Here is an 11,653-nt window from a genome sequence, read left to right as displayed (position 1 = left end):
CTTTATAACTCCTGGTGGCTAAGACAGTAAAGAATCCACCTGCAATGTGGGAGACCTGGGTTTGATTCCTGGGTTAGGAAGATCCCCTGAAAGAGGGCATGGCAACCCACACCAGTATTCTTGCCTGGAGAATTCCCATGGCCAGAGGAGCCTGGTGAGCTATACAGTCCATGGGCTCGCAGAGTCGGACATGACTGAGTGACTAAGCACAAACATAACTACTCTGGGGCTTCCAGGTGGCTCAGTGGTAAAGAGTATGTCTGTCAACGCAGGAGATACAGGAGAAGTGAGTTTGTCTCCTGGATTGGGAAGATCCCCTGGAGGAGAAAATAACAACCATCTTCGGTATTCTTCCCTAGAGAATTCCATGGATAGAGAAGCCTGGGGCCACAGTCCATGAGGTCACTAAGACTCTGACATGACTAAGCATGAATGCATAACTACTTCTGCACAGTAGTTAAATTTTTCCAAGTGCTACTACCGTAGATAACATGAAAGGAGTGCAGTTACTGATGTTAACTATTAATCAAGACTAATGGAAATGAATGAAGACTCTACCGAAGCGCACGTTCTTTTACACAAAGTCACTTTAAATATTGATATAAGGATTCAAAAAAGCTGGGTTAGGACTTCTTTTGTAGTCCAGTGATTAGGAGTTTACCTTTTAATGCAGGGGATGCCAGTTCAATCCCTGTTTGGGGAACGAAGCTCCCACATGCCTCATGGCCAAAAAAACAGAATATAAAAACAGCAAAAACAATACTGTAACAAATTCAATAAAGACTTTTAAAGAAAGATGGGCAAAAACCATAAGGCAGCACAAGTATACATTAAAGTCTTTCAAGTAATTCAAATGTGAGTATGAAAAGTTGGATATAATTATTATTGTACAACTCTAGCTTTCATATAGTATAAATGCTTTCTTGGCATTCAGCCTGGGGACGGATGGTCAATGGGATATGAGTCATCCCTCAATGATGTATTATTTGGCCAAACACATAAAAGTAATTGCTGAAACCTAAAACACTCCGAGATCCATTATTTTTCCCCATGAGAATTTTGGCAGACTCTCCAACTTATTCTGTAGTGGTCAGCACTGTTAATGATTGAAATCACCACTGGAGTCACCTTGAGTTCACAATGCCACTCTTCCCCATGTGGCCACTTTCTTTCCTAGGTCTTCACTGAAACCCCTGCCATTGTTGTGCCATCCTAGCTTTTTATTTACTTGGTGGAATTTCTCTGTACTCTGTGGTGGGAGAGAGTCTCTTCTCCTTTCCCCACTCTCCCCACAAGAAGAGCAGACCCCACCAGCTCTCGCTTTCCCTCTTGAAGAAGAAAATAACTTAGAAAGGCTGTTCTTGCCTAAGGAGAAATAGTTACTTTTTGCTTCTTTTCCCCTTTCCAATTTTTGTGTCTGACTCTTTGCAGCCCCATGGACTGTAGCCTGCCAGGCTCCTCTGTCCATGGAATTTTTCTGGCAAGAATACTGCAGTGGATTTCCATTTCCTGCTCCAGGAGATCTTCCTGACCCAGGGATTGAACCTGTATTTCTTGAGTCTTCTACATTGGAAGATGATTCTTTACCACTGTGCCATCTGGGAACCTTAAAAGGACTAAAATATTTCCCTTTTGGATGATGGAACAAGTCCTCTCTCTGTCTATCTACATTTCTCTTTCTCTCTCCAACTCTACCAAGGGATTTCTCCACGTGCCTCACTCCATTTTCCTCTTGTGCTCTCTCTCTCATCTGTTTCACATATTCATACACATGAATATTTCTTGCATTCTCATGCACTTTGTGGCAAACATCAGGTGAGGTACATTCACATATATTAGTCTCAGTTAATCCACACAATCTTGTTGAACTATGTGAAGGATTATACTACCGAAAATCTTTAATATTAGAAATAGAGCAATCGAACATTTTATGGTATGCAGTCTGGCTCATGCTAGGGAGTACTTGTTGTTGTTCGGTCACTCCTTCATGTCCAACTCTTTAGACCCCATGGACTGCAGCAAGGCAGGCTTCCCTGTCTTTCACCATCTCCTGGAGCTTGCACCCAACCATCTTGTCCTGTTTTTCCTTCTCCTCCTAGGGAATGTACTATCTAGTAAGAAAGAAAAATATATAGTTTGTTTAAAATTTTAAGAGTGTGAGTGGTTCAAACCAATGTTCTTTGGTAGCTTAGAAAAGGAAAAATCCATCTGAGCAAAGCTGTACCATAGCCATCAAGACAGTCTGAGTTAAGTCTTGAAGAATTGATAAGATGTGATAGAAAGAAGAGGGACACTGAAATGAAGTGAAATGTGGCATGAATTGGGTTGGGGATGAAGCACCCGCAAAGAGTTAGGGTAGCATAATGAAGTGGGAATAAGCTCTAGTCTTAAAAGGAAAAGATAAAATGATGTCGCTGTGTCAGTAGAAGGACTAGTATAACTTATTTATCAATTTGACCCTTCCTCACCTGTTATATGAAGTATAAACAATTTCATAAATACTAACTCTCTAACACTTCTTGGGGGACATTATGATCATAGCTCTACTCATTATTTTAAAATATCGGAAAATAGCTTTATTGAATTGTTTTTTATTGTGTTTTGTGTTCTATCTAGTCTGATGAGGGCAGAGACTAACTGAACTGTTGGGAATATTGTGTGAAGTATTTGCCATAAGGAGACAGCTTGTGAATCTCTTAACACATTTGCCCCCAACAAACTCACCTTCTATATGGCCCTGCAGATAGTCTCTGAGCTTCCCAGGTGGCTCAGTGAGTAAAGAATTTGCCTGCAATGCAGGAAATGCAGGCAGATGCGAGTTTGATCCTGGGTCCGCAAGATGCCCTGGAGGAGGGCATGGCAACCCACTCCAGTGTTCTTATCTGAAGAATCTCATGGACAGAGGAGCCTGGTGGGCTATAGCCTATATAGTCACAAAGAGTTGGACATGACTAAAGTGAATGAGCACACACACATGCATCCAGATGACAGACAGATGGATGGATAAATTGATTCTATGTGTTGACCAGGGCAGATATCCACAGAAAAGAAACTGGAAAGCAGACCTTCATTTTTGCTTTATGTATTCTATTATCTTTTCATCTGCTGTCTCTAAGAACCCAAACTTTAGAAAAATTTTGCTACCCACCTCACAAAAGCACACAACATGCTACATTCATAAAAGTGTTGTGTTTTTCTAAATATAAGATATAAATGTAATAAAAGGAATTGGAAAATAAAGGTAGAAATAGGTGAAAATAAATGAGGAGATGTCCCCCCTTTAAAATTGTGTAATCCTATTATAATATCAAGTGAACAATTAAAATTTTCCTTTTTTTTCCCTCAAGCTACTTTTTAAGTACTGAGAAGATAAACTTGACTATGAAGATAAAAATCTTATCTGTAGGTGAACTGAATCTGGCAATTATTTTTTATTTCCTACTAAATCTTAACTTTTAGACTATCTTTGGCCAATTAGTATAGCACAGATAAACTGCTGACTTTCTTGTTCTGAGCAATAGAAGATCCCTGGCTTCACCAGAGCCCTAACTCTTAAGAAATACTTCTTTATGGTAATATTTTCAAAGCATTTAGGTTAATAAAGACAATTTTTTGAGCCATAGCTAATAATATTTGAAAATAGGTTGAGAGCAGAGGACTGATCAGGTTCTGTGGTTTTTGATATTTTTCATAATATTCAGTGGTGAATTTAAATTTCTGTCATATAGTTCCACTATAGTGATCATTTGGTACCTTAGCATCTTAAATAGCTACAAGGTAATTGCATAAGGCATATTGTTTCAAAATTACTTTGAAATAAATACATATATTAAGGTAGAATGTATTAATATGAGGCCCAAGTATGCAGACCTGAATCCAAGATCATGAAAAGTTCTTAGGTACTATCCTTATTTCTTCCATATATCAACCTTCTCTACTGATGAAGCAGTTAGTAGGATTATGGTTCAGATTTGATCATGGGTGTTAATAAATAGAAAGTACTATATGGGAAAGGCAGGTTACTACAGACATAGTTGACTAGTTAGCTGCTAAAGAGTTATGGGGTTTTCCTGCATTGTCTGAACAGAGTATTTATGGATACCATTAAACTATACTGGGTGTCACCAACAGGTGATCAATTTAAGAAAATGTAGCTAGTATCTCAGAACTGTCACTATAACATATTGCTCTTTCTGTTGCTTTCTGTTTAAAAGTTACACAGTTGCTTGTCTTATCATAATTTTATTTTCTCTTTAGCATGGTTTACCAATGGCTAACTTATTATCCGGGCTTCTCACCAGCTATTTGATTTTTTGTTATCTATACCTTTCAATGGGCTTCTCAAAGGTTCAGTGGTAAAGAATCTACCTGCCAATGCTGGAGACCCATATTTAATCCCTGGGTTGGAAGATCCCCTTGACAAGGAAATGCAACCCACTTCAGTATCCTTGCCTGGGAAATACCATGGACATAGGAACCTGGGGGGCTACAGTCCATGGGGTGGAAAAGAGATGGACATGACAGTGACTAAAACAACAACAAAAACAAATTTTCTAATACATTCTGTGAGTTTGGTTTATTAAAAGCTATGATTTACTTACCTAATATTTCCTGTAAATTTCATCTCCTAGTAAACTTTGCTTTCTTTAAACAAGATTGGATAGTCTTAAAAAAAAGTCTTGCATTATAATCACTCCAATAATAATAATAAATGATAATAATAACTAATTTGGGGAGAAACTTATCTCACAATGTTGCCAAATAGTACGTTTTGTAGAGGATTCAGGTACATTTGTAAATAAACTAATTTTTGTTTTGTTCATTTTTCTCCGATATATTACATTTTTGAACAAGGATCACTAAAATAAATCATAGTAATTTATCTCTGGGCTTCCCAGGTGGCTTAGTGATAAAGAACCCACTACCAATGCAGGAGACTCAGGTTCAATCCTTGAGTGGGGAAGATCCTGTTAAGAAGGAAATGGCAAACCACTCCAGTGTTCCTGTCTTGGAAATCCCATGGATAGAGGAATCTCACAGGCTACAGTCCATGGGGTCACAAAAGAATCGGATACAACTTAGAGACTAAAAAAAACAGCAACAATTTGTCTCAGTTTCTTCACCAAATACTTATTTTCTGTAATATGCACTAATTATGAAAGCTTCTGGGAGCAAGAAAGTCCACAAAATTAATGCAACATAGCATAAGAAAGAATCTTATGATTAACTTCTTCATGCTCTCTGAATATATATATATATATATACATTCCAAGACAGCCTTGTCCTCAAGGTTTTCTTCACGCCTACTAAATTTTAGATAAACTTCTTTCTGACTGTAGATCTCAGCTTCCCTCTTTTGAGAGCATTTACTCTACAAAATTTGTAAATTCTTTCTTTGCCTCTTTACGATGTAAATCTTCTTAGAAGCCTGAGGCCAGTTTTACCACCCAAGGAAAGTTTTGTCAAGGGCCATCTTGCAGTACAAGAACAGTGAACTTCCAAATGTTCAAGCTGGATTTAGAAAAGGCAGAGGAACCAGAGATCTAATTGCCAACATCCATTGGACCATTGAAAAAGCGAGAGAGTTCCAGATAAACGCCTACTTCTGCTTTATTGACTATGCCAAAGCCTTTGTCGGTGTGGATCACAGCAAACTGAAAAATTCTTCAAGAGATGGGAATACAAGACCACCTTATCTCCCTCCTAGGAAATCTGTATGCATGTCAAGAAGCAACAGTTAGAACTGGACATGGAGTAACAGACTGGCTCCAAATTGGAGAAGGAGTATGTCAAGGCTGTATATTGTCACTGAACTTATTTAACTTTTATGCAGAGTACATCATGCAAAATGCTGGATGGGATGAAACACAAGCTGGAATCAAAATTGATGGGAGAAATATCAATAACTCCAGATATGCAGATGACACCACCCTTATGCCAGAAAGTGAAGAGGAACCAAAGAGCCTCTTGATGAAAGTGAAAGAGGGAGTGAAAAACCTAGCCTAATCAACATTCAAAAAGCTAAGATCATGGCATCTGGTCCCATCACTTCATGGCAAATAGATGGAGAAACAATGGAAACAGTGGCAGACTTTATTTTGGGGGCTCCAAAATCACTGCAGATGGTGACTGCAGCCATGAGATCAAAAGATGCTTGCTCCTTGGAAGAAAAGCTATGCCAATCTAGATAGCATATTAAATAGCAGAGACATTACTTTGCCAAAAAAGGTCCATCTAGTTAAAGCTGTGGTTTTCCAGTAGTCGTGTATGGATGTGAGAGTTGGATTATAAAGAAAGTTGAGCACCAAAGAACTGATGCTTTTGAACTGTGGTGTTGGAGAAGACATTTGAGAGTCCCTTGGACTGCAAGGAGATCAAACCAGTCAGTGCTAAAGGAAATCAGTCCTGAATATTCATTGGAAGGACTGATGCTGAAGCTGAAGCTCCAGTACTTTGGCCACCTCACGTGAAGAGGCAACTCACTGGAAAAGACCCTGAGGCTGGGCAAGATTGAAGGCAGGAGTAGAAGGGGATGACAGAGGATGAGATGGTTGGATCGCACCACCAACTCGATGGATAGGAGTTTGGGTAAGCTCCAGGAGTTAGTAATGGACAGGGAAGCCTGGCATCCTGTAGTCCATGGGGTCGCAAAGAGTCTGACACGACTGAGTGACTGAACTGAACTGGGAGCTATCCCTCTGAAATGGAATCATCAAGGGTGATAGTGCATATGATGCTAAGTTTCTGTGTGGGCTGAGGGGTGGGAACTAGGACTCAAACGGAATGATCACTCTAAGTTGTAAAGCTGCTTCTTGTTCTGAGAGAGTTTGTTTTTCCTCTGAGAAATTCTCATTAGCACACACAGAATGGCTTAAGATTTTCTCATTCCACCCCATCCCAGCTATTCACAACTCTCCATAATAGTGATGGATCTAGAGACTGTCATAGTGAATGAAGGAAATCAGACAGAGAGGAGAAATATATGATATCGCTTATATGTGGGATCTAAAAAGATAGTATAAATGAACATATGTACAAAACATAACTAGAGTCACATATAAAGAAAACAATCTTATAGTTACCAAGGAGGAAGGGGGAAAGAGATAAATTGGGAGATGGACATATATACAATTCTTGTCCAGTTGCTCAGTTATGTCTGACTCCGCAACCCCATGGACTGCAGCACGCCAGGCTTCCCTGTCCTTCACCAGCTCCCTGAGCTTGTTCAATCTCATGTCCATTGAGTCAGTGATGCCATCCACCATCTCATCCTCTGTTGTCCCCTTCTCCTCCTGCCTTCAATCTTGCCCAACATCAGGGTCTTTTCTAACGATCGGCTCTTTGCATCAGGTGGAAAATGCATTGGAGCTTCAGCTTCAGCATCATTTCTTCTAGTGAATATTCAAGACTGATTTCCTTTAGCATTGACTGGTTTGATCTCCTTGCAGTCCAAGTAACTCTCAAGAGTCTTCTCCCAACACCACAGTTCAAAAACATCAATTCTTTGGCACTCAGCCTTCTTTATGGTTCAACTCTCACATCCATACATGACTACTGGGGAAAAAAAAACAACAACATAGCTTTGACTATACAGACTTTTGTTAGTGAGACCTCTGCTTTTTAATATGGTGTCCAGTTTTGTCATAGCTTTTCTTGCAAGGAGCAAGCATTTTTTTAATTTTGTGGCTGCAGTCACCATCTGCAGTGATTTTGGAGCCCAAGAAAATAAGGTCTACCAATGTTTCCATTGTTTCCCCATCTATTTGCCATGAGGAGATGGGACTGGATGCCATGATCATTTTTTGAACGTTGAGTTTCAAGCCAGCTTTTTTATTCTTGTCTTTCATGTTCATAAGAGCTTCTTTAGTTCCTCTTCGCTTTCTGTCATAAGGGTGGTTTCATCTGCATATCTGATGTTATTGATATTTCTCCAGGCAATCTTGATTCTAACTTGTGCTTCATCCAGCCTGGCATTTCATATAATGTACATTGCATATAATTTAAATAAGCAGGTTGACAATATACAACCTTGATATACTCCTTTCCCCGTTTAGAAACAGTCCATTGGTCCATGCTCCCCAGTTCTAACTGTTACTTTTTGATATACAGTACTATATATAAAATGGGTAACTAATAAAGACCTACTGAATATCACAGACTCTATTTGCTTGGGCTCTCAAATCACTGCAGATGCTGACCGCAGTCATGATATTAAAATACTCTTGCTCCTTGGAAGAAAAAGCTTTGACAAATCTGGAAAGTTTATTAAAAAGCAAAGACATTACTTTGTTGACCAAGGTCCATAGTCAAAGCTATGGCTTTTCCAGTTGTGAGAGTTAGATCATAAAGAAACCTCAGTGCTGAAGAACTGATGCTTTTGGGTTGAAATGTTGGAGAAAACTCTTGAGAGTCCCTTGGACTGTAAGGAGATCAAGCCAATCACTCCTAAAGGAAATCAGTCCTGAATATTCATTGGAAGGACTGATGCTGAAGCTGAAACTCCAATAATTTGGCCACCTGAAGAACTGACTTATTGGAAAAGACCCTTAAGCTGGGAAATATTGAAGGCAGGAGGAGAAGGGGACAACAGAGGATGATTCGGTTGGATGGCATCACCGACTCAATGGACGTGGGTTTGAGAAAGCTCCAGGAGTTGATGATGGACAGGGAAGCCTGGTGTCCTGCAGTCCTTGGGGTTGCAGAGTTGGACACTACTGAGAGATTGAACTGAATTGGGAAATAGTGAGGGACCGGTGTGACCATGGGGTCAGATAGAGTCGGACATGACTTTGTGACTGAACAACAACAAACTTTAGTTTGAAATTTTTACTTCTCTTATTACTCAATTGAAACTTGTTATGATCATCTTAGTCCAAATTATGCAAATTAATTATTACTCAAACTCCAAGTGTCAAATACTTCAGGAACAGAGTAAATTTTTTTTGATTTTTTTTTTCTCTCTTTTCTCTACCCTATCCAAGCTGTGTATTGGCTACTATAATGTAACCTCAATTCATCAGCTTGTATTTCCTATTAGTATAAAGGGCTAAGTCAACAATTAATATCTAATATGAAAATAGTATTTAATTTGTCCAAAATATATTCTATCATGGTGACTTTCTATAACACAGAAAAAACTTGTTATTTCACATGAATGTAAGAATGTTATACTATGACCCCCTCCTGTTCAGTATCATGAATCAGTACATTTATCCACAGCCCTAATGAGTGCTTACAATTAGGCTATACAAAACGAGAGACTTTATCAAGAAGGGGCAAGTAGGTGGAGAGTAGGAAGGTAAGGGAACCCAGGAAGACTGTTCTGCCACATGGCTCACAGTCTTGGCTCTTATAGTGATGGGATTATTCTTCCAGGTTGTCTGGATGCTGGGCAGGCTGCTTGCACTTATCCAAGTTTCAGAAAATAAAATATGCCGTTGGAACTCCTCTTCACTAGTATATCTGAATAATGATTGCATCACTGAGATGAACCATTCGGTTATTTATAGTTTGTGTGTCTAGTTTACCCCTCAGGAATTTTCAGTGTAACACTGTATATCTATCTTATGAATTGTATAGATAAAAACATTGGCAAGAAGTGGAGAATGTCCTTGGCATCTTCCACAGTAATGTAAGCACAAGACCTTTGCCAAAGGAGAGTTAGGAGAAGGCTGCCAACAAAAAAATAACTTTGACATTTCCTCAAAATGCTGAAATCCTGCCTGGAATAAAGCAATTAATCATCCAGCTCTGCATTAAGCATCTATTTAATTGTATTCACCATTGCACTGAGCACAGTAAGCAAAACTGGAAAAAAAAAATGAAGTAAGCTCTCCATTGAGATGTTTAAAATTGAATTCAGGAAACATAATGCATATTCAATAACTAGCCTCACTTATACCATCCTGAATAGTTCAGCATTAGTTGCAAGAAAACAAACATCAGTGGGCTCCAAAGTAATTTTCTGAAACTATAACTTTATAGTAGTGTAGAGTATGGACTGACAGAAAGAAAAAATTGTGAAAGAGACATACCTTCTTATAAAGCAGATTGGTGAAAAGTTCCTGAGAAGAGATAATGAAGGACTGAACTAGGGCACTGGCAGTGGAAATGGAGAGGAAAAGCCAGATTCAAGAGATATTTATGAAGAAGAATTAGTAAGTGAATAAGTGGATGTGTGAGATGGGAGAGACTTCAGGAATCAAGGTGAGCGCTGAAGTTTCTATCTTAGGAAACTGGGTGTCTGTGATGCTTCCTGAGATAGAAAGACCAATTGACTCTCTTCAAGATTCCATGATGTGCAGGTTCTCAAGCAGTTCTACTGTGCTCATAGGGTGAGTTCATCCCGATACCTCAATTACTGTGAGTAACGCAAGATCTGTCAATTACAGGAAAAATGATGGCTTCAGTCCCAGGGTCTCTCCTTAAAGGAGGAAGCATATTTTTACTCTACCAGAGCTTTAGGTAAGCATGGAGCAGAAATTTTCACATCCTTTAACATGAAATATTCATATTTTATTCTCTTCCTTTCCTTGCCATGCATGATTCCATAGTTTTAATTTTTTAAATAGATTTGCTAGTCTTATGTCATTTTATTTTATAATTATAGGGGCAGATTAAGCCAAGACTGTAGTTTTACAATTATATAACTACTATTATATGATAATTTCTACTGAAAGGCATTTGCTTGTTTTAAGGATTACTTATAGAACAAACAAATAAATGAGCCATTCAGATTAATTTATGATAGTAAAGGAACAAACTGAAACATTTATAGCACTGGAATAAGAGGGCATTTTAGTGCAAGTGTCGCTTCTTTTACAAACTACCTATGCCCTTTGGGTCTGTGGCCATACCACCCTGAATGCACTCAATCTCATCTGATCTCAGAAACTAAGCAAGATTGGGTCTGGTTAGTACTTGGAGGGAGACTGCCTGGAAATACTGGGTGCTATAGGCTTTGGAGACTTCCACGACAAATATGTTCCTTCCATTCTCCTTATGTCCCCAGACCTTTTAATCTCATGTTACAAACTATCTACTTCCCTCTCCCTTATCTGTCATCTTTTAAATCCTAGGGTACTCTGCCTTACTTTAAGATTTTATCTCCTGGCTCAATCATGTTTCCTCTCCAATACCATGCATACATAGTCGATTCAGTCGTGTCTGACTCTTTGCAACCCTATGAACTGTAGTCTGCCAGGCTCCTCTGTCCATTGGATTCTCCAGGCAAGAATGCTGGAGTGGGTTGCCATGCCCTCCTCCAGGGGATCTCTTACGCCTCTTGCATTGGTAGGTGGGTTCTTTACCAGCAGCGCCACCTGGGAAGCCCCCTCACCAATACCGTTTTTTCAGTAATCAACGTCTAGATCTCTAGTCCCAGAATCTCCTCCTCTCCTTATATTTTATCCTCTATCCCTGTATAGTCACTCATTCCCATGCTGTACCATAAGCCTGGTGATCATTCATAAAAGTGATATCTCAACTTCAAGCCTTATATTTCTGACACTATCTCCTATAGTTTATCTCACTCTCTCAGAACCTCAATCCATAATCCTCTGCTCAAAAATATCACATCAGTTGATGTAACCACTTTTTAACCATATTATATCCTCTCTAGCTTTGCCTTTCATGGATTTCATATTAAATAATT

At 39.1% G+C, this 11,653-nt stretch overlaps 1 pseudogene; it reads left to right on the top strand.

The window, feature by feature from the left end:
* The first annotated feature begins 10,842 nt into the window (after positions 1-10,842).
* On the top strand, positions 10,843-10,960 carry LOC122673633 (annotated as a pseudogene).
* Positions 10,961-11,653: the final 693 nt, after the last annotated feature.

The sequence above is a fragment of the Cervus elaphus genome, chromosome 17 (assembly GCF_910594005.1).
Source record: "Cervus elaphus chromosome 17, mCerEla1.1, whole genome shotgun sequence".
In the NCBI taxonomy this organism is placed as follows: domain Eukaryota; kingdom Metazoa; phylum Chordata; class Mammalia; order Artiodactyla; family Cervidae; genus Cervus; species Cervus elaphus.
This window is presented reverse-complemented; position numbering and strand designations above follow the sequence as displayed.